This window comes from Panicum virgatum, chromosome 3K (genome assembly GCF_016808335.1).
Source record: "Panicum virgatum strain AP13 chromosome 3K, P.virgatum_v5, whole genome shotgun sequence".
NCBI lineage: Eukaryota > Viridiplantae > Streptophyta > Magnoliopsida > Poales > Poaceae > Panicum > Panicum virgatum.
The window spans coordinates 60417755-60444592 of NC_053138.1; the positions used below are offsets into that span (position 1 = coordinate 60417755).

General features: G+C 46.5%; 1 pseudogene; it reads left to right on the forward strand.

The window, feature by feature from the left end:
* The first annotated feature begins 217 nt into the window (after positions 1–217).
* On the forward strand, positions 218–26586 carry LOC120701125 (annotated as a pseudogene).
* The last annotated feature ends 252 nt before the right edge of the window (positions 26587–26838 follow it).

Here is a 26838-nt window from a genome sequence, read left to right on the forward strand (position 1 = left end):
ACGTCGTAGTCTTAAATTATTAAAATATACATCATATTGGATCTAATAATATCTATTGAAATCATAAATATCATTGCTATTTGTATAAACCTAGTTAGACTTGCAATTGTTTGACTCGAGGTAAACAAAAATGATTTATATACATCATATTTCTATTATTTATGGACATGTGCGGGAAGATTCACTTGCGTTTCCCCCTGTATTTATAAAAATTTTAATGGAAAAAGAACCCACCACGGTTCACCTGCCAAGTGAAGTGACGAGGCGTGCGCCTGTTGCTGCAACCTGCAAACATGACCCTCCTGGGCCCACCCTGTCAGAGAGTGCGTCCCATCCGTGCACGCTCCTCCACTGTGCCACGTGGCCGCCATCGTCTTGTCCCGTCCGCTCCTCGCGTCTCCCGCCAGTCGCTCTTCAGGCGGCCATCGACGGCAAGCTCCGCCTCCTCAAAAGTAATCTCGCCAGCCCATCTCTCTCTGTCCGTGTCTCTGGTTTCCATGATTATTTTCTGGGTGGAGATCCGGTGATAATTCCAATCCATCCGCTCACGAGTTCTCGCATTTGAGGACCACGATTAGTCGGGCGTTTTGCTTGCCGATCTGGGCTCTTAGTTCCACGAACCCTTTCCCCCATTTCCCCAAAATTTCACTGTCGCATTTCTGCATCTGCAATTTCTCTTGGGCTGTGTTTAGTTCCAAAATTTCTCACTCCAAACTTCACTATTCACCTATCATATCAAATCTTTTGTATCATACATGGAGCATTAAATATAGGTAAATAAAAAAACTAATTGCATAATTTTGATGTACACGACGAGACGAATTTTTTGAGCCTAGTTATGTCATGGTAGGACAATAATTACCACAAACAAACGAAAAGTGCTATAATGTGCTACAATGTCCGATGTGATTTTTTTACTACTATTTTACGGATCTAAACACAGCCTTGGTTAGAGATGGGAAGAAGGTGAACCTGCGGGAATCCAAGTACGTGGAGGGCCGGAACGCGCTCCACCTTGCCGTGGCGCTCTGCAGGTTCCTGGTGGAGGAATCGGGGCTCGACGTCAACTCCGCCTCCGCGGACGGTCAGTACCTGGGATTCTTCCCCTCTTTACCTGTAGGCTGTGTCTGCGTGCTATCAGCGAGGTTCTCCCCTTGCAGGCTGTTCCTGTTTGGTCGTTTTTGTTGGTTGTTAGAGGGTTGAGTTAGTGTTGGCTTGTGTTGAGAGGGGGGGTGTGCTCCTCCCCTTTATCCTTTATTATTTTTTCCTATCTTAACGAAATAACGCGCAGCTTTCCTGTGTAGTTCGAAAAAAAATCACTTCCCCTGTTTTTGGTAGAAATGGCAATCACTATGGACTTGCAGCAAGTGAGGGGCTTCAAGGGCCGAAACCTGCTCCACTATGCGTCAGCCGCAGGACGGCTCGACCTCTGTAGGTTCCTGGTCGAGGAGTTAGGTTTTGACGCCAACTCCACCTCAGCAGAAGGTAATCCGATGCTCCGTAAATCTTGTCTTATGGTTTGGGCGGTAGGGACGCAGCTGTCCTTCGGTGTCAAATGACCATCGCTGAGATTCTAGATTTCTTGCAGGCGAGACGGCGATCCTTGTTGCCACCAACACTGTGGAGAACAGGACAGACGACATCGTCCCTGTTCTGAGGTACCTTCTCGACCGTGGTGGCGACCCGGAAGCACCCAATGACAAGGGGTACACGCCGCTGCACAACGCCGCGGAGCATGGTGCGTTGCTTGCCCTCTGTCTCAGGAATTTCGTGGAATGACATTCATATATATATATGGGACACTAGTATACTCATTAAGGCTCTATTTAGTTCCTAAAAAGTTTTTCAAAAAACATCACATCGAATGTTTGGACATATGTATAAAGTACTAAATAAAATCTATTTGCAAATTTTTTTGCACGGATGAGTTGTAAATTGCGAGACGAATCTAATGAGCCTACTTAATTCATGATTTGCAACAGTGATGCTACAGTAATCATCCGCTATTTATGGATTAGTTAGGCTCATTAAATTCATCTCGTGATTTCCAATCCATCCGTGCAAAAAAAATTTGTAAATAGACTTCATTTAGTACTCCGAAATAGCAAGATTCCTTTTCAAAAATTTTTATGTTTGCAAACTAAACAGACCCTAACTATCAATGCTCTCTGGAAGTGCTCTGGTGCTGTTTGATTTAAAATTTCTGCTTGCTATGTATCTCTTTCTTCCTCCAGGGCACCATGAGGCTGTAAGAGTGCTGCTATCAAAGGGTGTACCTGTGGATCCTCTCAACCGTGGGGCGTCCTGGTCAAATTGGGGGTCCAGTGCGAAATATTAACATGGAATCTAGTGATCTAGTAAAATTAAATAATAGTAACAAGTAACAACATAACATATATGATATATATATATATATATATATATATAATGTATTACATATAAATGAGATATTTTTAGAATTACCGTACCTGTTCTTCATATTTTCTAGACTAATTTGCTAATGACATGACTTGCAATGGAAAGAACAAAATTAATAGATGTATTTTAATTATCAGTATAATTAAATGATGAACTAAGAAAAATAGCACGATGCTCTTAAGTCTTACTTGGCGTTTAGGCTCCGGTAACCATCTAGGAGTTGCCGTGGTCCGTGGCCGTGCATTTGGCGACCGGCGTCGGCATCGGCGAGTTGACACTATGACCGCCAGACGTGAGTCTGCTCTGCCTCCGGAAGACTGGGGCACGAGTGTCGGTGCGTAATAGAAGGGAAACAGCGTCGGTATTGCCTTCGATGTTGGTGATCCAGTCGAGCGCCAAGATGGCCGCCGAGCGGAAGGCTAGGAGTCGGACGATCGACAATCAGTGATACGATATGACTTCTGGGTGCAATTTGGGTCTCTTTTTACTACGGATTGAACTGAAAATTAATAAAATTGAAGTCTATACATAAGATATACTTCGTATTTTAGGGGTTCTTCAAATTTGGGGGCCCCGTGCGGTCGCACGGCCCGCACGGGCCCTAGGGACGCCCCTGCACTACTGCACTTGGCTGCAGCAAAGGACCGTGATCAGGCTGTGAAGATCCTGCTAGAACGAGAGATTTCAGAATTTGGGTCTAAATTCACAAGCCTTTCAGAATTTAACCCCCTTATCACAATGACATGTGGGGTCAACTTGAGTCACTGACATGTGGATTAGGGGGTCAAATTCTGAAAGGCTTGCGAATTGAGACCCAATTTCTGAAATTTCTCTGCTAGAACATGGCGCTGATGTAAGTTGCATGTATCACAGTTGCCTTGGTGCATTGGCAATTCGGCACATAGTAATATACCTTGAAGAGGCACCAGTTAAAATTTTTGGTCTGGCTTCACAGGTGATGAAATTTCTCGTTTGTTGTAGCAGCTTTAGCAGAATACTTGATGGCAGCATTTTTTTGCATCATTTTTCAGTGATCTGATTAGCTCTCATGACTGTTATTCACTTCCATTTGCAGCCCAATAGAGTTGGCCATCGTGTACTTTGACCACTTGCCATGCCATGCTTTGGTCACTCTTTGAAATGCATGAAGCTACTGGTTGAGGTCTAGTAACTTGTTGACTTTAAGTGCTTGGTGGTAGTTGATATATGTAAATCATTGAAGCGTCTCCACTTAAGTAGAGACTAAATGTGATACAAATATCAGTCCCAAAAGACTGATAACATATTTATTCAATAGATAGTTTAGTTACCGTACAACCTCCGTGGAGGCGGGCACTCGATACACACGATAATAAGAACTAAAAAGGCTACAACGATACACCAAAGCACGATCAGAACAGGGTCCAGATCGGGCTCATCAGAATATCGAGCCAACGGAAGCATCTTGCAAAGGGCCAACACCACAGGCAACGTTGGGTGCGGACACAACCTCCTAATCGATGTCTTCGACCACGTATGTCACACCCGATTTTATGGACAAAATCGAATGCATAACTATATGTATGCCAGGGTCAAGTTTCATACATATAGAGACATCATAAGTGAATAATCAGCAACAGTATCATGAAAAAGAGAAACTAAAATAATTAAAAGACTATCAGAGTTATACAGCTTATCTTGAAAACGAAGGCTTCAAACTTCACAGGCAATCGACTGGGAGTTGCGTATGCCTAGAACTCGGCATCATCTTCAATGAACTTCCCATCAACTTTCTCTTCTAAACAGCAGTAAGAAAGGGTGAGTACACTTATGGTTGGTACTCAGCAAGGCCACAAGAAATAACCAGAAGATGATTTAACTCCATCTTTAATTCAATTAATCTTGTGAGGGTCAAAGCCGCTCGTAATCGTGAACACGACTGATATATAAGTTTTCACTCTGTAGAAGTTGTACACTTTACCCACAATTCGCGTAAAAGTTCCGAAGAACTTTGAACCCAACCACGCTGTGCTAGCTAGGCACAATACCACACTTCCGAGGTGTGATTGTATAGGGACGCTACGAGGCCTTTACAAAGATTCCCTAACTTATGACAATCCGCTAAGGTTTCAAGTCAAAGCGGTTATAACACTTCCTAATGAGGAGGTACCTTACGACCGAGTTATACCCCGTCGATGCAACCCCTCTTGCCCTTTCGGTAAGATTGTCACAAGCTAGAGTCTCTAATTAATCAGCCAAGACCAGATGCCATTATGGTATTGGGGTTGTACTGTTTTCTTGGGTGGTTCTCCATGTTCCAATTAAATAAAGTATTCTTGTAAATAAAGTATAGATAGAAAGATAGTTAGGGTCACTTACCTTTCTCCAATGAAAAGCTACTTTTATTGCCTTTCAGCTCTTGCTCACTTGAAAAACTTGATTCTTCAAGCTTCGAACACCGATCCATCTACTCGAAGCAAACATCGAGCAACCATACAAAACAAACAACAAGAACAACTAAGAACAATACACCGAAACAAAAGAAATGTTTTTAAAAGAGCGTACTAACGTACGAGGCTCGCTGGAACGGTTACGAGAACGCAAGAGACGCGAAAACAGAACTAGGGTTAACAAAAACAACTATCGGGAGTTTTGCATTATAAAAGAAATATAAACTTCATTTATTTTAATTAGAAACCACCGGTAAATTTTATTAAAAAGAAATATCCTTAATTTAATTAACTCATATTATATTTTTATTTGTAAAGGCGAGGTTGAACTTAGTCAAATTTTATATATAATTATCTACGTAGAAATTAACTCTAATTAATAATTTAATTAGAGAACAAACTTATGAAAGCATCTAAACGCACATCCTTATATGATTTATGTTGAACTAGCAAATTAAATTATAAAAGCATTTGAGTTGATATTAATCAAATTAACATTAATTAAGAAAACCGGAGTAAAAACTTAAATTGATTTTAATAGAAAACACTAGATAAGAGAACATTAATCATTTTAAATCTATATTTAAATTTTAAACATAGGAACTATAGAGCAACAACGCTTTTAAACAATAGATTACGCCAAAACAAGACTAACGCAATAAGAACGGGTAGAAACGGATCTAAAACGCGGAAACTGCGCATGAAACAAGATAGTAGGGACCTAAACACGATTAACCGTAGACGTGAAGGGCTAGCAGAAAACTTTTGCAAGACACAGAAAATAGTGCTCGCAAAATAGGGAAAAACTAGGGTTAGATCTGAAAAAAGTTCATGGGTGGGTCTGGACTGAAAAGAACTAATAGATCTAAGGGATTTTCTGGAATTTTTTGCTAGACACAAGAAATAAAAAATTGATTAGAGGCTTGTCTAAGGGGTTTTCTGCAAAAGCTCAAAAACACACAGACATGGTGGCCGGCGCCTCTGGTGGCCCAAATCGGCGGCGATTTCGGCCACGATAGCGCGCGGGGAGTGGGGGAAAACGGAGAGGAGGGAGAGGGGGTCCGATTTGATGGCTTACCCACGCCGGAGACTCACCATGGCGGCCGAATTGAAGCCGGACAGGGAGCGGCGGCGCTCTGTTTGCGGCGCACAGCAAGGAAGCGGCGGCGGCTCTGGGCACCGGGCGAGCGCAGGGGAGAGGAGCGCACGCAGGGCTGGGGCGGCGGCGTTCTGAGTGTGCGCAGGTTGAGGACGCGGGGGCGTACGAGCACGTAGATCAATTTGCTTGTCGCCGGCGGCTGCTTGCACAACGTGGCGCTTGCTTGCTGCGTTGTCGACGGCGAAGGCTCCAGGTGCGTGCGTGCGAGCCTCTGGCTTGGGTGCGTATGTGCATGAGCGTGGACCCTCACGGCCTGGGGTCTCGGTTGCTTTATATAGGCAGCGAAGGGCAGAGCTTGAACCCTCGGCGAAGCAAAAATCCAAGGCATTTAAAACCGAACAGGACTCTTATCTCTAACTAACGAGCTTATCTATTTATATCCGCAAGCAAAAGAGGAGCCCGGATTCTAGCAGTTAAACAATACTATCTCCAGGTCCAGAAAGTTGGATTTTGATCTCTCGTGCGCATACATGGACACTGCCAGGCGGACCACTCAAACCAATTCAAATCAAATTCAAATTCGAGAATTTGAATTCGAGTTGAACCACAAAGAATAAAACAATGCAAACCTGCATGAGTGCAAATAACTCAAAACATTCTCGTTTAATTTTATAAAACAACCAATTATCATTTATTTTCTCTAAATTCCCTATAAACAAAAGTAAATGTTGCGAAAATTTTAAAATTATGAGAAAATTGTTGTTTTATTATTTTATTTTAGTCACATCCTGAAATTCGAAAATTTCAGGGTGTGACAACGTAGTCTGGGTCTTCCTCTGAAGCAACAAAATAGGGGTGAGTACAAAAGTACTCAACAAGTCCAACCCTGCCCTACGGAGGGGGTATAAGAATACATGCATAAGGGTAAATCAATGAATAGGCTGAGGTTTCATTTTGCATAAAGCCAATTTTTATACACATGCAAGGGTTGTTTAGTAACTCTTTTTTTTTTGCAAAACAATTTGTTACCATAAAGGTAATAGTTACGAAAGAGTGGGGGTTTGATCCTACACAAAGGATCCAAATTTTAGTTGCTACCGGACACCCTATCTGCAGCAGCACACGGCAAACTTGCCGGCATTTCCAAAATCCAACTCACGCTTTACTCAAAATGAGGGTACCGCAACATGATCACCTTAGTGCCAGCGCGGATCCATCAAAGCCATTACCCACCCTAGCTTCATCATGCTAGTCATCCACGAGAGCAAACTAAGGGGTTCATGACTTTCCAATGAGATCTCCAACCGGGCCACGAATAAGCCTGCACTTGCTTATGCCTGCTCCTTAGCCTCTCGTTGCACACCTACCACCAGACGACTGACAGACTAACTAGTGGGATTTAGACTAAGCCCTTGCCACACAAAAGGGTTGAGTGGTTGCACGATAAATTGGGTTAGGCAAGATGACACATCGACTCGGTCCTTAAATAAGATAAGACGAACATCTTCCATACTCAGCCACACAGGCACGAGCCAAAACTCCCAGGTGCCCCACACAAGGAACCTTGATCCTCTCCATCTCAAGGTAATCACCAACACTTAGCTATTCATTAACACTTTTTCAAAGTCCCAACCCATTTTTCTCCAACAACACACTCACACTTTTTCTTGTTTGAAAACAATTGTATTCGTAAAATGAGTAGTAAAGTTGTTAAATAAAAGGTCCTAAGCATTTAGCTAATATCAAGGCATTCGCATAAATAGAGCGTATCCTGTCTTGCAGTAAATCCTAGGTTTTATATATCATCAGCGAGGTAATGGCAAACAAGGAGTGGCTATCCAACCGGGTTCATAACTAGATCAAGTAGTAAAATAATTCATGCATATATATTTATAACTGGATGTAAGCAGTATTAGGCTTCTACGGGTTGTGTTTAAAAACTGGGATAAATATGATCAAAAGGGAATAGGTTGGACTTGCCGTCTTCAAAGCCTTCAGGTAGCTCCTGCTCGCGGTACGGGTCTTCTGGCTCCGGCTCGCGGTACTGGCCTTCGTACTCCTCGGCGCGCTCCTCCTCGATCACTCCATCGTCTACGGGCGGAAACGGCACAACCGGCAAGCAAACACAAGCAAAAATCAACATAAAATAAAATGAGCTCAAAAGGGAGATGAAAATAGGAGGAATAGATAGTATATGTTTTTAGAAGAATTTAGAAAAAAATCAATTGAATCAGAGTTTGGATGGCTAAGATAGTGGATGACAAAGTGGGCTGATAGTTAAGCTACGTAATTGAATTAGCCTCTTCCCATGATGTCATGGATGGGTCTTTGGACTTCATTAATGTTGTGGGCCCAGGAAGAAAGGGAATAGAAGGGGACAGGTGCATACAGGGGCTTCGTGCTCCTAGGCTCCTAGCTTTGGTCACTATGCATGGGGCAGACCGAGCTCTCTGGAGCTTGCCGCACGGCAGCTCGGGCAACCATACGGAAACTGAGCATATGGGGAGGAAGGGGAAGAACGAGGGGTTCCATTTTGGCGACTTCGAACACGGAACTTGCAGGTCAGCTCCGGCCGCATGGCAACTATGGCCGTAGCTTCCTGAGCTTAGGATGGGGACGATGGGTGTGTGGAGCTAACGGTGGGGAAGCTCCCTGCCATCTCACCTTGGCGCAGAACAGCTTGAGGGAGAGGGTCAACCGCTGGAGCTTCCTCTCGTGAGTGGAGCAGAGAGAGAGATAGAGCGATCGAGCTGGGCTCGTGAGGAGTGGTTCAGCTAGTGGAGCAAAGCGGCTGGATGAGCTTGGGCTGGTGGCGAAGCTCGGCACGGCCTCGTCCCTTTATAGGCGTGGAGGGCAGCGGTGGCGTTGCGTAAGGACGGGCGGCGAGGATGACGGCGTGGGCTGCGGCATCTCGGCGTCAACATGCACAACAGCGAGCTTGTAGTTGAGGCGATGACAGCGTTGACGGCGCGAGCGTCGAGGCTGCAAAGCCGGCGAGGATGCTGCTGCAGCGTGGGCGAGGTGGGGACGCGGCGATGGGCGGCACGGTGTGGTGCCGGCGGCACTGCGCGGTCCCGTCGCGGGGCCAGTGGGTCCGCGTGCGTCGCGAGCGCGAGCGACGCAGAGCGTGGGCGCAGCAGCAGCTCGAGCAGGGCAAGCTGAGCACGGCAAGCTTGCTTGCCGTCCACAGGGCCGTGGACGCTGCAGCAGCAGCTCGAGCAGGGAGAGTTAAGCACGACAAGCTTGCTTGATGGTGTGCGTGCATGTGCAGGTTAGTGAGAGGAGAGAGACTAGAAGAGGTGGAAGGTGATTGGTTGCTTGGAAAATTATGAGAGAAAAATAATTGGGAGGTGATTAGGAATATGATGGACATTAGGTGTCAAAGGAGTTGAGCTCAAGAGATCAATTTTGTAATAAGTTTTGAAAATAGTTTTTGAATTCGAGTGATTTTTTAATATGATTTTTTGGGCTGTTACAATCATGCGCATGTTTTCTAAAGCTACTTGCATTCTCAATTCTGCAGGCTGGTGCCGATGTGAACCTGAAAGGTCCATCAGGGCAACCTGTGTTATTCAATGCAGTTGATGGTTTAACCGACATTGTCAAGTTCTCGCTAGAGGCTGGAGCTGACCCTAATATTCATGATGGGGTACTCATGGCTTGTCTCTGCCTCTTGTTTACTTTCATGCTCTAATCTAAGCTGTACAATCTCATCACACTTTGCATATCTGATGGCTGGTGAGTGGTAGAATAAAACCAAGGTTTTGAGATGCTGAGCTAGTTTCACTTCCCTCTAATTTTTTTATTCTTTTCATATGTATTTTCAGCAATTAGTTGTTAGCCTTTTGTGGTCTCAATAGGTCCATAGCATATCAATTGAAATTATTCTACTATTAAAACATTTGTCTAGGAAAATCTACTGTCTTTTTTCAAGAACTTGATCACTGACTGGATTTTAAGACACCAATTTTGCTGGTTTGCGTTCAAATTCTGCTCCATGTATGAACAATATATGGGGCTATCAATGCCATTGGTATGAATTTAGGAATGTCGTAACTTTAGAAAATCATTATTTCTGTTAAGAGAAAAGGAAAATTTGTACTGTTGGTATATGTGTCACCTTTCTTGCTGGACTCACTACCGGAATCGAGTAGTTTGCCGTGTGCCTGGGGCACACGGCAAAGCCCATATTGCACACGGCAAAAGCTTTGCCGTGTGCAACACACGGCAACGCGCACACGGCATACATGTGTCGGTAAAGTGCTCATGGCACACGGCGAAGCTTCTGACACACGGCAAAATAAATGAACAGTAAATAAAAAATTGGGCCCGGCCACACCCCCGCCGCCACTCGCACCCCCGCCGCTGCTGCCCTGCCGGCCGTCGCACGCTGCTGCCACGAACAGACCGTCACCACCGCTACCACTAGAAGCCGCCGCCGCAGGAGCCATATCCCCCTCCACCGTCGACGTCGAGCACCGGAGGAAGAGTTCGTCGCCGTCGCTGTCCCCCAGTGCGCCCTCCCGGCGGGGAAGAAGGGAAGGGCCGGCACGTGGTGGCTCCAGCGGCGGGATCCAACGGCGATGGGCCGGATCCGGCCTCCAGCCGGGGAAGAAGGGTCCGGGCCCACAGATCCGGCGGCGGGAGAGGAGAGGAAAGGGGCCGCGCTGCGGAGGAGGAGCAGGGGCCGCAGATCCGGTGGCCGGAGAGGAGAAGGAGAGGGCCGCGCGCCAGAGGAGGAGCAGGGGCCGCCGCACCGTGAGAGGGCCGCGCCGGGAGGGGGCTGCCGGACCTTGCGCCGTCCGCCGCCGCTGCCGGAGCTCGCGTCGTCCGCCGTCGCTGCCGGAGCTCGCGCCGCGCAGTCCGCCGCCGCTGCCGAAGCTCGCGCCGCGCCTGGAGCTCACTGCCGGCAGGGGGCGCTCCCAGTACGCCGCCGCCGCTCCTCGCCCCGCCTCTGCTCCTCACTACCGGTCAGGGGCGAGCAGAGGGGGGAGGGGAGGCAGAGGAGGGGCCGCCCGGCCTGGCAGGAGAGGGGAGGGGAGGGGAGGGGAGGGGAGGAGAAGAGAGTAGGGGAGGGGAGGCGACTAGGCAGGAGTGGAGGCCAGGAGGTGGCGGCGGTGGATCTGAGGGAGGAGAGGTAGGGAGGTGGTGCCGGTTAAGTGTGTGGGTGGGTGGGTTGGTGGGGTGGGTGGGTTGTTTGCCGTGTGCCCCAGATCTGGGCACACGGCAAACAGTTTACCGTGTGTTTTTTGCTCGACACACGGCAAACGGTGCTCAAAAATTTGCACACGACAAAAGTTTAGACACATGGCAAACTGGCGGTTTCCCATAGTGACTGTATCACCATTTCCATGTTTTATTACTATAATGCAGGATGGGAAATTCCCAGTCATGCTAGCAGCTGCTTCTGAGCAACGTGAGCTTGTCCAAATTCTACTTCCTCGGACAAAATCAATTCCATCTATGCCAGACTGGAGCGTTGATGGGATTATCAGAACTATGAAATATCTACAGTTTGAGCCTCAGGTATGCTGGTATGCTTTTCCAAAGCTAAGTTAATTGAAGAAAACATACATGATTATTTTTTTTCTTTTTTTTTCACTAGGAAAGGTAACAAAGGGCCTCCCTGGTGCCAACGCGGGGGATCGAACCCCGGTCGCCGGCCTGGGGGCTGGCTCCAGGAGCCACTCGGGCTCACCAGCCCCACACATGATTATGATTCTATGAATTTGAATATATAAGCAAATTTTGGAACTCGGAACCTCTTGAATTACGGTTCGTGCATGGAACTGAACATGTGCTACTGTGTTTAGGGAGCGGTGGCGGAACAGATAGCTGATGCCAACTCAGAAGAAAAGGAAGCGTTTGCAAAGGGGGACTACATTGCTGCAGTCTACTCCTATACTCTGGTATATCCTTGAACCCAAATATACAGTGTACTTGTTGGGATAATACAGAATGCTGCATGTTAGATATGTAGTTCTGAAATATCAGACATGAAGGACGGTCCTTCATTTTGCCTTGGCATGAGATGACAGAGCTATCAAACTAATGCTAACAGAACCTGCTGAATCGGTTTTCCGTTGAGCAAAACAACCCTGAGATACTGAGTTCTCGCCCATTGTTAATGCAGGCAATGGAGGTAGACCCGCTTGACGCCACCTTGTTTGCCAACCGGAGCCTATGCTGGCAGCGGCTGGGAGACGGGGAGCTAGCTCTGTCAGACGCTCAGCGATGCAAAGCGCTGCGTCCTCGGTGGGCCAAGGCATGGTACCGCGAGGGCACGGCTCTCGTTTTGCTCAAGGTATAGCTTTCTTTATTAGTTTATTACATCAAATTCATCTTTGCAAACGAACCTATTCTAATCTCTGCACCTGTGATCCGGTATGTATTTCACTCTATCGATCGTCATTGCTTGGTCGACATAGGTCTACAAGAAAGCAGTTGACGTGTTTGAGGAAGCACTAAAACTTGACCCCACGAATGACAATATCAAGAAGGCGATAAGGTAGTAGCAGCGCTCTTGTTCGACTCCATCTATTGTTACATCCGGACTCCGGAGCTCTGCTCGCGCCCAATGAAGAGAGCCCCTGAGCCGACGCATCCATTCACAAATTGACAAACTTTCATAATTATATCAATCCTCTTTATCAGTCTGTATGGGACTGGTACAAGATGTTGCCAAAATGTGCTGCTGCAAGGGTGCTCGAGGGGGGAAAAAATGTGCTGCCGCGAAGACTAGTTCTGCTCCTTCGTGATGAGCTAGCTGTTAAGATTGTTTTGTGGGTGGCTATGGGTAAACTTAAGCAGGAACCATTCAGTGAACTGGATTATTGGACTCCGTTTCCCTCCCTGGGAACAACTTGGATTTCTAAGGGCCCATGGCTCTTTGGGCTGGGCTGTATTCGAATCGTTTGAAGACTGGGCTGGGCTCCGCCGCATTGGCGTGTCCTGTCCTCCTCGTCTTCCCTTGCACGCTGCCCCCCTCGTGCATTCCCGCCAGCCGCCCGAACCGAAACGGCAAACCCGCCAAACCCTAAGCCACCGACCACCCATCTCGGACCTGCCGCCGCCGCGGGCCGCGGCCATGGCCCCCGCCCCCTCCGGCTCCAAGGCCGCCGCCCTGCAGGCCGTGCTCCACGGCAACCTCCGCCTCCTCACGAGTAAGCACCGCCTGCTGTCCCGCCGCTACCCTCCTTGCTGGAGATGGCAATAGGTACCCGGATACCCGACGGGTTTTACCCGATATAAAGACATGTATGGAATGAATTTTTCACCCGTGGGTATGTTAATGGGAACAATCCTCTACCCGTCGGGTAGTTGGGTGCGGGTACGGGTGTGAACTACCCATACCTGCGTACCCATGGGTAATTTATACCCGCAACAATCATGCATAGAACATAATAAATTAGATCCATATAGGTATATATATTCAAAAAATTGATCAATTTGTTTGTTGCTATGTTATTAATTATTGTCTTCCTCTTATTTATTTATATTTGATGATTTGTGATTGTATTTATATCATATATTTATTAGTTTTGTGTTATTTAATATGTGCATAGCGGGTATCTAATCGGGTACGGGTTACCCATCGGGTTTATTTTACCCGACGGGTACGGGTATGGGAACGATTTCGTACCCGCACGTGGGTATAGGTATTGTAACAGGTATAATTTTTTTTCGCGGGTACGGGTATGGGATGGAACTACCCGGCGGGTATATACCCGTTGCCATCACTACTCCCTCCCTCGGGTGCAATCGTTTTGCCCGTTGGTCGGAACGATCGTGTAGTAGCGTGCACTACCAGAATCCGACTTTTTGCCATATGCCCGGTAGTTTGTCGTGTGCTTCTATCGAGTACATGGCAAAGAATCTTTTTGCCGTATGCACACGTGGCAAAGATATAACACACGGCTAATCAAGCTTTGCCGTATGCTTTTTCTTGGCACACTACAAAGCTATACTTTGCGTGTGCTTTTTTTAGCGCATGGCAAAGTTATAAAATTGCCATGTATTTTTTTTGCCACACGGCAAAGTAATAAAATATTTTTCTCTTCTCACCTCGAATTTTTTCTACTCTTTACATACAACATTTGGTACTCCATGTTAAAATTTAGTATATTTTTATATTTATTTTCTATTTTTAACTAATTAATTGCATTTCAAATAATTTTTTAAATCAAGTCAAATTTGAATTGCAAGTGGTTCAAATAATAGAATAAAATGCGTGGAAAATGATATTCATGTTATTTAACCTAGTTTGAGACTTACCCATCAAATGAAAAGAAATTTTGAACATTTTTTCCACGAAACACGACAACGAATGTGTGCCCGAATAATTTTAAAATTTTAAAAAAAGCAAATTAAGTTTGAAAATTATGAGATTTGTCAATATCTCATGATATCATAAGTGGAGGTTGTGGTAAAAATTTGAGTCGGTTTTGCAATTTTGTCACGTACGATGCTTACAAATGGAAACATATGCAAAGAAGAATCAGAGAGTTGAGAAGGATGAGGTTAGGTTTGGGGTGAAAGTGACGATCAAATTTGGGTATGAATTCAAAATTTTTTCTATAGACAATAGATAATATAAATTATTTCATGTAAAATTTTGATAATTTTCTGGAACTATTTGATAATTTTAATTTATTAAGTGCAATTACATAATGCCGACAGTGGCCGGCAGACCGTCCGTCTATAATGACGTTCGGACATCCGAACCTCATGCAGTGAAGTCCGGACGTCTAAATTAGCGGACTGTCCGCCCCCTGATGCCGGACCGTCCGTCCCTTTTTCACCTCATGCAGTGAAGTTCAGACGTCCCCTTATGCCGGACCATCCGCCCCTTTTTAACCTTTATGCAGTGAAGTTCGGATGTCCGAACTTGCGGACTGTCCGCCCTCTTTTGACCTCGTGCTGTGAAGTTCGAACGTCCGAACTAGCGGACTGTTCGCCACCTAAAGTCGGACCGTCCGCCCCCTAAGAAGAAAAATGAAAAAAAAGGTTTGTTCATCTCGTGCTAATCGGTCATTGTGAATCTCGTGCCCTCCATGGTTTGTTCCCGAGGAAACCGGGTTTGTTTTGCTTCCATCTTCTCACTTGGCAATGCGGAGATGCTGGTGCAGTACGTGCAGGACGGACAAAATCGCTTACTGCGGTTAACCGGGAGGCTAAACTGGCTCTAGCTTCCGCAAATTTCTCATTGGAAATTTCCCTCTTCTGATCAGTTCGTCCGACCAACCTCATGATTGTGCTATTTGATTTTTATAATTGTTGTTTTTCTTATTTCTGCAATCTCGCCTGATGTCGAACAGGGTGGGCTTGTGGGGAGTGAATAACGACAAGGTGTGGAACGCGCTCCACACCGCCTGGACATCTGCAGGTTTCTGGTCGAGGAATTGGGGTTCCAAGGCACGTGCGCAGTGATTCTCTAATATTGCACAATGTGTGGCAGAGTAGCATTCTCTAATACCCGGCGGCGCCACAATGCGGTGGAGTATGGTGTGATGCGTGACACCAAAATCTAACTATTTCTTCCCCTGATTATGTAGGCTGCTGCAGATGTGTACGTCAGATGCTCCTCCGGGCCATCGGCTTCGATGTATGCTGCTGCTGGTGACTTAACTGACATTGTCGATTTCTGGCTAGAGGTTTGGAGCTGACCCAAACATTCCTGACCATGTAAGTATTCCTCTGGCTTTGTCTCTGCTAATATGCTTCTTATTTACTTGTGATGCCCTGAGGATTACTCCTAGCCCCTTGCATATCTGATAGCTTGATAGCAATAGAAAATCGTGGTCCCTTCCCCCCTTGAGAGCGTAACAGGGATTAGAGAATGTTCATGCGTCAAGTACATAATGTACTGTCTGTATGTATGACTGTATTCTCCATCCTTTTGAGTTTGCATCAAATCTCAGTGATCTAGCTTAAGATGTTCCATCCATGGATGGCAGCTCTAGTGATAAATTATCTGTGTAACCTAATATGCTACTTTGTTTGGGATGAGATTTCTGTGGAAGATGATTTGTTTGGGATGAGATTTCTGTGGAAGATGATATCGCTAACACCAAGGCAAAAAGAAAGGAGTTATTTACGAAGGGGGAATCCCTTTGAGCAATATACTTCTATAACCTGGTAAACTCTCAAGATAATGTTAAGTGCCTATTTGTTTGTAACCACACAAACTGCTGCATGATAGATGGTTAGTTCCGGGACATCATGCTTGGAAGATATGAATGGACCTCAGTTTTTCTTGTAGCCAAAGCTATTTTCTGAATGATAACTCACAAGATAGGATGGCATATAGTCTATATTCTCTATGTGATAGGTATTGGAGTGGCCTTTGTTTGTTCAAGATGATTAGGTTCTTTATGGTTTGCTCACAATAGATGTTTTGTTCATGCCAAAGAACCTGTTAAATCGATCAGCATGATATCAACAGAGTTCTTGCTCGTTACTAATGCAGGCAACAGAGATGGACCCACCTGATGCCACTTTGTTTGCCAACCGGAGCCTATGCTGTTTGCGGATGGGAGAACGAAATCTAGCTCTTGCAGAAGCTGTCCAATGTAGAATGATGTGCCCTCGTTTGTCGAAGGCATGGTACCGTGACCGTGAGGGCAAGGCTCTCGGCTTTGATTAAGGTATGATGCGCAATATAGCAGCTGCATCAGACTCAGCCCTGCAATCTAATCTAATTTTGTATCTCACCCTGGTATCTCTCTGCCCCGAATTACAAAGGCACTGTCGATGCCTTCCTAGAAGCTCTCTATCCTGCAAGTGACGAGATCAAGAAATCATTAACGCAAGTGCTTTTGTTCCCTATTATTGCCACGTCCAACTAATACTGTACACTACGGGACTGTGCCTATTTGCCGTGTGCCAAGGGCACACGGCAAAGGCCGGTTTACACTCGGCAAAGTGTTTGCCGAGTGTAACACACGGCAAACAGCTCACGGCAAACAACGGCCGGCAAAGAGCTAGTTTGCCGTGTGCTACATCTCGGGCACACGGCAAACAGTTTGCCGTGTGCAATATTAGGCCGACGGCAAAATAAAGTGCAGTGTCAAACACCATGTGGCACAGTCTGTTTGCCGTGTGCCCTGTCCCAGGCACACGGCAAACAAAGCCGCTTTGCCGTGTGCCACGTGGACATGCACACGGCAAAGAATGGCAGATTTGCCGTGTGCCGTGCCGTGGCACACGGCAAAAAATGGCGGCACACAGCAAAATTATTTTTCAGATTCATTTTTTTTGTTTAATCACAAATATTTCAGATTCTAATCAAATTAACATCACAGGCAATTCATATATATTGCATCAAATGTCACGATCATTTCATATATCACAATTTGCATCACTTTCAATTCATAGAAGTCCAAATACAAATATCGCAATGCATACAAACCCAAATGTAGTCGATACAAGTCCATCAAGCACTGGTAGTTCATACATGTCCATGCAAGCACAAGTTCAAACGATAGTCTATACAAAGAGTGCATGTCCATACAACCACAACTCACGACTGCGGTGGCGGTGGCGGCGGGTGCTGGAACTGCTGCATGTAAGTCACCCAATGAGGAGGCGGCCACACATTCTGAGGCATCGGCGAAGGGGACATTTCTGTTGGCCCATCATTTGATGCCGCCGATTGAGGCTGCAAATTCAAAGTCATTAATTTGAAGTCTTTGTTTCTAAGTCTTTGTTTCTAAGTCATGATAGAATTGTCTATTAGTCAAATAACGATAAATGAAATTAGAAGGTTGTGAAATCGCTCACAGGAGTAGGGGTAGCTGCACGCGTAGAGATATTAGTCTGAGTGAATTGCGGTGGCGAAAGACCCATTTGCGAGCCCAGAGTCTGCATGAACTGAAAAGCCAGGGCCAGCTGCATCTGATTCTGTTGGGAGGCTTCCTGTGTCTGCCGAAGGTCTTGCTGCATCCTCTCCCGCTCGGCCGCCCACGCCTGCTGCTGTGCCTGCTGCTGTGCCGCCCACGCCTGCTGCTGTGCTAGGAGCTGTGCTTCAAAGTCCAGTTGCATCTGGGCCTACAAAATTAGATTGCATGGTTAGAGTACCAAGAAACATATGTCAAAATTAATAAACCTTTGTTGTAACAGAAATAACCTTCAGTGCCTCCATCTGAATCTCTGTAGTGCTCTGACGTGGGCGTATAGCCGGGCTAGAGCTGGTGCTCCTGGCTCGAATCTGTGTGAGAGTAGGAGTACTGGCGGTGTCAATCAAGCTGTCTCCAATCCAGTACCGGCCATGCTTCTTCCCTCCTCCCACCCTCATCACGACTTCTCCATCAATGGGCTCCGTGCTCGGATCAAAGTCCGGCCCATGCACCTCCGTTGCCATCGAGTTGTACTCACTGAGGCGACTGTGGATAGTCGCGTGGCTGTACGCTTCTGGGGGGTCCGCCGGGTTGTAGTTGACATCCGATGTCGCCTTCCCTTTGTGGGCCAAAGCCCACGCCTTGATCGGGGGGCAAGGCTTGCCTCCATGTGAGGCCGACTGTGAAAAAAGAAAGATGATTACAAATTGTGTAGGTTGAGTGTTAAAATGAAGAGATGAATTCACTTACCCATCTGGCCGCGTACTGTCATAGGTGACTGTTGTCCTGATGGTGCGGTGCACCTGGCATCATCAAATGCCGCTGCCGGCAAGACTCGTGCATCTCCACCCAACCTTCCGCATACCACCTGTCGATTATCATGTCCCAGCACTGTTCATTCCCGGCTAACCACCAAGGAATCACCTGCAGGTCATACATGACATATAAGAAGATCAACTGTAGCGTACTTCATTTTAGTAAAAGTCAATATTAATAATATTGTATATTTACCCTCATATATTGTTCCCGAGTGAGCCTAAGGTTTCGCACAGCCCCTTTGTTGGTCTTCACTTTTTCGATGCGACGTTTGTAATCACAGTTGGCCTGGATGCGCGCAACGTAGAGCATATCCGCCACCAGCTTGTGACAGGCCGTGTTTGCCACCTCGCTTGCCACGGTCATCATTCCCTCCTCACACCTGTAGAAATCCTGCACATGATGATGAACGAAGCCATTATATCAAGAATGTCCAATTAATGAGATGTATTGACAATTATAGCGCATACAAGACTTACCCACAATTCCTGCAGCACCCGCTCTGCTTTGCTCTCAAAGCACCTGCCTTCCCGGTCCGGTCTATCGATGGCTTGGATGTAGTGCTCCCAAGCCGACGCCGGCTGAAGACGGCCATCAATCTCGATGCATCCAGGGTAGTGGTCCTTGCAAAGCAGGCCCAGAATGCCATTGGGGATGCGTTTGTGAACACCTGGAACAACGATTACAAAATTCCTGCAAAAAATATTTGTGTAAAATTGGAATTGAAATATATAAGTACGAAACTAATGAAATAGGCTAAATTTACTTACCTTTTACCGTCCGGCCGAATAATCGGCCGTTGCTCGAGCGGTATAGGTCGGTTCGGGAGACGAGCGGGGCCTCGCATCCAGACGGCAGGTATGTCTCCTGCCACCCCTCCCTGGTCGTCGTCCTCCTCACTAGAGGCCTCCTCCTCCTGGTCCTGCTCCTGCTGCTGCTGGTCCTCCTCCTGGTCCTCCTCCTCCTGCTCCTGGTGGTCCTCCTCCTGGTCCTGCTCCTGCTCCTCCTCGTCCTCAGGGGAGGGTGACCTCGCACGAGGCCCCCTCATCCTCCTACTACTCATGCGGCTCCTCGTCGTCTGTGACGTGCCGGCGTCCTCATCTAGTGGAGGCACCGACGAACTTGCCTCACCCCTCCTCCTCCTCCTCGTCCTCCCTCCAGCCATCTGGGAGGACTCACCTCTCCCAGCAACTCTACGCAGCACAGCCTCCAACGACTGCATCATACCTCCGCCGCGCCCCACCATCTTTGATCTATCACCTGAAATTAAAAGGGGCAAACCAATCAGAACAATATTTAGAAATTAATTAATGCAAGTAGTACAAAAATAAACATAATCCGAACATGTATTACAAATTAATTGTTGCAAGTAGTAAAAAATAAACATAATTAGAACAAGTGAAAAACTGATATAATTGTTGCAAATACGGATCTTACACGTATTAGAAATACTCTTCAAGATCGGGATTAGCTGGATCGTAAGTCTCATCATCGCTATCACGTCCGTCGATATCATCAACGACGTGCTCCAAAGGAGGAACGCTTTCATCATCACTGTCATTGCCTAAACGTAATCGCTCAAGTAATTCCAAGTCCTTCGCATTATGAACCTCATCCCCGGCATCCTCGTGAACAAAACTTTCATTGTCTACTTCCATTCCGATTGCTTCGGTTAAATCTATTTGGAAAGTCCCTTGTAGCCCATCTTCTTGAAAGAACTCTCCTGTATATGTGTTTGGGTCTATATTGTAATCTTCATTATTCGGGACAGGTAGTTTACCGTGAGGGGACACCTTATACACAACATCCCAACCCTTGAGACGATTGTCGGTTTGGCACGGGTATGACAAATAATAAACTTGTGTCACCTGTTGAGCTACAACATACACATCATCTCCTGGGTACACGGATGACCGCTGAATTTCGACTAACCCAATATTCGGGGTACATCTCACAGCATGAGGATCAAACCAATGACATTTGAATATGACAGGTTTCAGAGGTACGGACCCATGAAATGATAGTTCGTATATTTCTTCAAGTGTTCCGTAGTACTCGAGCCCATCATCTCCTGGCGTGAAAACTCCGGTATTTGTTGTTCTTCGATTGGGCCGAATCTGCTCGTGCTTTGTTGTATGAAATCTATATCCATTCACGTCATAAGCTCCAAACGACTTGACCCTATAGGCACAGCCATTGGCAACCTGCCGCAACTCGGCACTCATCGACGCATCGTTTTGTGCCTGAAAGTTCGTCATATTATTCGCACGTACGAACAACTTGTAATGTCATATACTACAAACGAGTAGAATTGGACATTACCTTCTGTTTGAACCAAGAAATGAAATCAGGACTTCCATTTCCCACGCCCTGTCTAAGTAGGGTCTCAGTTTCATGGAGGCTAGGCGCCCTTGATCGACGCCAGAATTGCATATGAAATTCTCTAATCAAAAGACGAATGATAGGGTTGGATGCAGAAAAGGGAAATGACTTGAGAACTAAATGAATGCTGAGAACTTACTCTATGTAGGGCAAAACTTCGGAAAGATTGGTCAACACATATAGCATGATAGCACGCCACTCTTGAATATCCAAGGTCTTGATGGTTGCAGCACTTGCACTTCCGAGTTGGCCTCGGAAAAGACTCAGGATGGAGTTAGATTCCGCAGTATTGTAACGAGGGAGTGGATTGTGGACGCTAGGAAGGTTGTCAGCATAGTATTTTGATGTGAAGTTTGATACCTCCTCCAGAATATATGCCTCTGCGATGGAAGCTTCAATTTTGCATTTATTTTTACATTTAGTTCTAAGTATCTTTTGACATCTCTCAATTGAATAGCACCAACGGTGCTGCATGGGCCCACCCATTCGTGCCTCGTACGGGAGGTGCAAAATCATATGCTGCATCGGATTGAAGAAGCTGGGTGGAAAAATCTTCTCCAGCTTAAGAGTAACACAGGTGCCATTCTTTACATTTCTTCAACTACTTTTAGAGATAACTCCTTAGCACAAAGCTGGCGGAAGAAAAAGCTCAACTATGCCAGCACTTTCCAGATTTGATCAGGGAGGTAGCCTCTAACCATAACTGGAAGTAGCCGCTCGATCCATATATGGTAGTCATGACTCTTGAGCCCGTTGATTCGCATAGTGGTCAAGTTCACTCCCCTTCTCAGATTCGCCGCATACCCATCAGGGAACATCAAGGTTTGGAACCATTCTAGGACTTGTCTCCTCTGGGGCCTCGTCAGAACGAAATCGGCCTTAGGCTTTCTCCACGCCTTGCCTGATCTGGGATGCCTCATTTCTAGCTTTGGTCTATCGCATAACATTGCCTGATCCACTCTGGCCTTAACATTATCCTTTGTCTTATCTGAAATGTCCATGATTGTTCCGAACAATGCCTCGTCGACATTCTTTTCGGAGTGCATCATATCAATGTTATGTGGAAGAAGAAGGTCAGCCATATAGGGGAGCCTCCACAAGCCCGACTTCTGCGCCCAAGCATGTTGCTCACCATATCCCACAAAACCCCCACCTTCAGCATTGATCACGAGACCATCTAATTGAGCATGAATGCCGGCACCCGTCATCATCTGCGGTGGATGGTCTTTAACTTCAATACCTTTTGTAAAGTTCTTCTTATCTCGTCTGAATGGATGGTCAAGAGGTAGGAATTGTCGATGTTTGTCGAACGAAGAACACTTGCCACCCTTCCGTAACCAAATGAACATCAATGCTGCCTTGCATACTGGACAAGGGAACTTCCGGTGGACACACCAGCCACAGAATATCCCATACGCCGGCAGATCATGTAGGGAATAGTGGTACCAAACATACATTCTGAAGTTTGTCTTTGTAGCTCGATCATATGTCCAAACCCCATCGTCCCAAGCACGGAGCAAATCGTTAATCAGGGGCTCCATGTACACACTCATATTATTTCCAGGGTGTCCAGGAATTATCAATGACAAGAATATGTTCTGTTGTTGAAAAATAACGCCAGGTGGGAGATTCAGTGGGATAACGAACACGGGCAAACAAGTGTAAGGGGCAGCCGACATTCCATAGGGATTGAAGCCATCTGTCGCCAGCGCAACACGTACATTACGAGCCTCCAAAGCTTTGTGATGATGAATCCCATCGAAATGGGTCCATGATTGAGCATCGGATGGATGCACAAGCTTATCAGGATTGTAATGAGTTCCCATTTTGTGCCATGTCATCTGCTTCGCGGATTCCTCGGTCATGAACAGACGTTGGATTCTTGGTATGGGCGGCAGGTACCGTAGGACTTTCACGGGTACCGCGAGCTGCCTCTTCTGACCATCACCAGAGTCTACCTCCAGGAACCGAGAGGATTCACACTTTGGACAGTACTTTGCTTCAGCGTGTTCTTTTCTAAATAAGATGCATCCCTTGGGACAAGCATGTATCTGTTCATATGGCATCTTCAGTGCACGAAGGAGTTTCTGTGCCTCATACATGCTCTTTGGAAGAATGTGCCCTTCTGGAAGCATGCTGCCAATAACTTGTAACATAACATCAAAGGCGTCTCGACTCAAGGTAAATTGGGACTTCACGGCCATTAGGCGGCCAATGGCATCCAATTGTGAAACCTTAGTATGACCGTGAAGGGGTTGCTGGGCTGCAGCCAACATGTCATAGTACGCCTTCGCTGTTGCCTCTGGCTCCTCCTCCTCCCTACGTCCTTCATCAAAATGTGCTTCATGAAAATCATCTAACATGTCTGCAACCCCGGCATCAGCGTCATATTCTTCGATGCGTTGCCTAACAACTTCGTCTCTCATACGATTGGCTTCGCCATGGTAGGTCCACAGGGTATAATTTCTCGTAAATCCATAATTGCAAAGATGATTCGTCATGACTTCGCGTGTTTGTCGACGCGTGTTTGCACATTTGTTGCACGGACACCAGGTGGTATTGCCTCCTTTGAGCTTTGCAAATGCTCCGTCCAAGAAAGCCTCGGTCTTGTCAATCCACTCCCCGAACAACTGACCCCCACATTTCCATACAGTATACATCCACGCACGGTCATCCATCCTCTATCATATCAATGAGTAATATAATATAAAAGATCATCCCTGCATCTACACGATGTCTACCAATTCTAATAGGTTAAGATAGGTCCTAATCCCACCCGAGAGGATGCGTAGCTGGGGTTGGTTCTCATGCTCTACATCGATCCGAGGCAGAATTTCGGCAGCACCTCCCCGCTGTTCTCCAAATACACATCTCGAAAAAGGAGATTGTGTATCCAGAGAACAACGAGGAGATGATGCCGAGACTCTGTCTCGAATCGGCGTAGACCATGAGAACTAACCCCATCTACGCACCCTATCAGGCTGTCCAAAAAATGTGGACAATTCGAAACAGATACGATCATACATATGCAAAGATCTTCATATATCCAACCGTATCTCCTTCGAACGGGTGACGCCTAACTCGGTTACTCCTATACGAACATGAAATGGAATGAAGTGTTGTTTGCATCGTCCTCACCTAGGGCTCGACGGTGGCCTAGGCGATGTCGCGCGTGTCGGTGCGGACGGCTCGAGGACGGTGTGCACAATAGCCTCTCTTGCCAAAACAGATACAGAATGGTGTCAATTGAAAATTTTAGTACCACCTCTCCCCACGAAATTGAAGTTTTCTAACCCCGCAAAAAAAAGCATCAATGCACTGGCTCGCCTATGGGATGTTGAGCCACAGCGGGAAAACAAAGCGTCGGTGGAGCGGTGGAGCGCCGCGGCGGGGCGCCAGTGCGGGGCAAATCTGAACAAACACAGCACAGTGGACGAGGTGGGGCCGGGTGACGGAGCTGCGAGTGCCGGCGTGGTGGAGCCGGACGGCGGCGCCTGGCAGCTGGCGGTGCGGCGAGCGTGCCTCACGGCGGGGCACAGACCGCCGGGGGGCCGGGCTAGCGCCCCTCCCCGAAGAACGCCCACGGGTGTGGCGGGGCGCCATGCCTCCGGGCTGCCGGGTGGTGGCGGGGCTGCGGCGCCGGCGTGGTGGAGGTGTGACCGCGGCGCGCCGGCGTGGTGGAGCGGAAGGCGGGGCCGTGTGGCTGCGAGCGGCGGCGCGGCGGGCGTGCGGACGGGTGGCGGTGCGGCGGGCGAGCGGCGGCCGTGCGGGCGGCGGCGCGGTGGGCGTGCGGGCGGGTGTCGGCGCTACGGTTCTGTGGCGGCGCGGCGGGAGGGAGGCGGCGCGGCGAGCGGGTGGCGGCGCGCCGAGCGGGCGTGGGGCTGTGGGGCGAGCGCGCGTGTGTGTGGAGGGCCGGCCGGTTTGGCTAAGTGTGGGTGCCGCCTGTTTGCCGTGCGCCACGATCCAGGGTACACGGCAAAGGCAATTTTTGCCGTGTGCCCAGATCCAAGGCACACGGCAAACAATGCCTTTGCCGTGTGTCCTGGGCCTAGGCCCACGACAAACCTTTTTCTACAAATTTTTTTACTGAGCTAATTGCATTTAAAAAATTGTTTCATGACATTTTATTGAATGAGCATTGAAAACGCATTGCCCAATACACTGAACAACTCATGTTTTACGATTCTAAACAAAAAATTCTATTATTTCATGCGTTTCAAATTGTATAAACCAAATCGTTTCCGGTGTGTGTTTAACCAAAACTAATTTATCAAACTTTATTGTCTTTTTTTGTCAAATTGCATAAATATTACATGTTTGATGATTATTTTCAAAAAAACATTGTTTCATGTGGTCATAGCTTAATTTTAATGTACTATACGTTGATATGGTTTAATTGCAAAAAGAATTTAAAATTTAGAAATGGATCCAAAAAATGACCAAATTTTGGCATTAAGGAATCTAAGTACGATATTGCATATAGAAATTTTTTTAATGTGAAAACCCATCTCAACCATCAGTTTGACTTGAAATATGAACGATCATGTTTAAACCACTATGGATCTTCTCCATACATGCTTCGCGTTAGTAAGGAGTGTGCATCAAATATGCGAGAAAACTACTAAATTTTTTACCATAGCCTAAGCACAGGAAATTATTCTATCATGAAATTTTTTATGATTTCCGGACTTCATATTCTATTTATAAAATTTTAAAATGATTCGGCCTCATGTTACCGATCAAGGTTCAGGACAAGGGTAGTCGATATTGCCTATGATTTCATGGATACGGCCTCAAATTGGACTCAACAACAAGAATATGATTTTTCGATGAATTTTTCTACATTGCTGAAGTCACTAGCAGTACAAATAAGACTTAAATCTAAGAAAAGTGGTTAATGAATTTAAATGATTAAATATAGCAAAGAGAATTGGAAAAATACCAGATGTTAACATCAAGGTCCATGCACAATAAGTGTATTTCTGAAAAATTTGGGAGTGCTAATTTCACATTTTTATCAATACTTTGCCGTGTGCTACGTCCAAGGCACACGGCAAATGTGTTTGTTTGCCGAGTGCCCACGGACGGCACACGGCAAAAAAAATTTCCGTTATGTGTTTCAAATGTTTGCCGAGTATTTAGTGTTTGCCATGGGTTTAATCCGTAAGCACACGGCAAATATGGGACAGGTGTAACGGGATTCAAAATTTTGCCGAGTGTTTGAAGTTTGCCGTGTGTCTTTTTTATCGACACACGGCAAAAGTGTTGTTCGCCGTGTGCCCCTTGTGTGCCGTGTTCTGAATCCAAGGCACACGGCAAAAGTATTGTTTGCCGTGTGCCCGACATTGGACACACGGCAAATTTTCTGGCGCACGGCATATGTGCTGTTTCCCGTAGTGGTAGTTGAGTCCATTGTACATGGGAACGGGAACACCTAGATCCCATCTCTTCCCATTCATTTTTCTATATATCATCTCTATGAACAGGCCGGTTTCCTTTGATTGTTGGAACTTGCAGGGAGGCCATCGAGGCTATGAGGAATGGGGCTGGCTCAACCCTTGAGCAGCTACATCTGTTCACACACCACATTAACAATCGTTTGTAGCACTATATGGTGCTTATATCATAGTAGGCCTACCGTAATGCGGCAAATCGTAGCATGGAACAATGGTTTTGATTTGTTTTTCGTTCTTGTGAAATATTCTATGGCCGTCTGTGAACCAGGCTAGTCAGGAAGCATAGCATAATAGTAGTGCGCTGATGTTATTGAACTGTACGCTACATATTATTGTCAGCAGATAGCCGTTAATGCAGTTCTACGGAGTTTTTGGATGCAAATTCCACAGAATGAAGAATT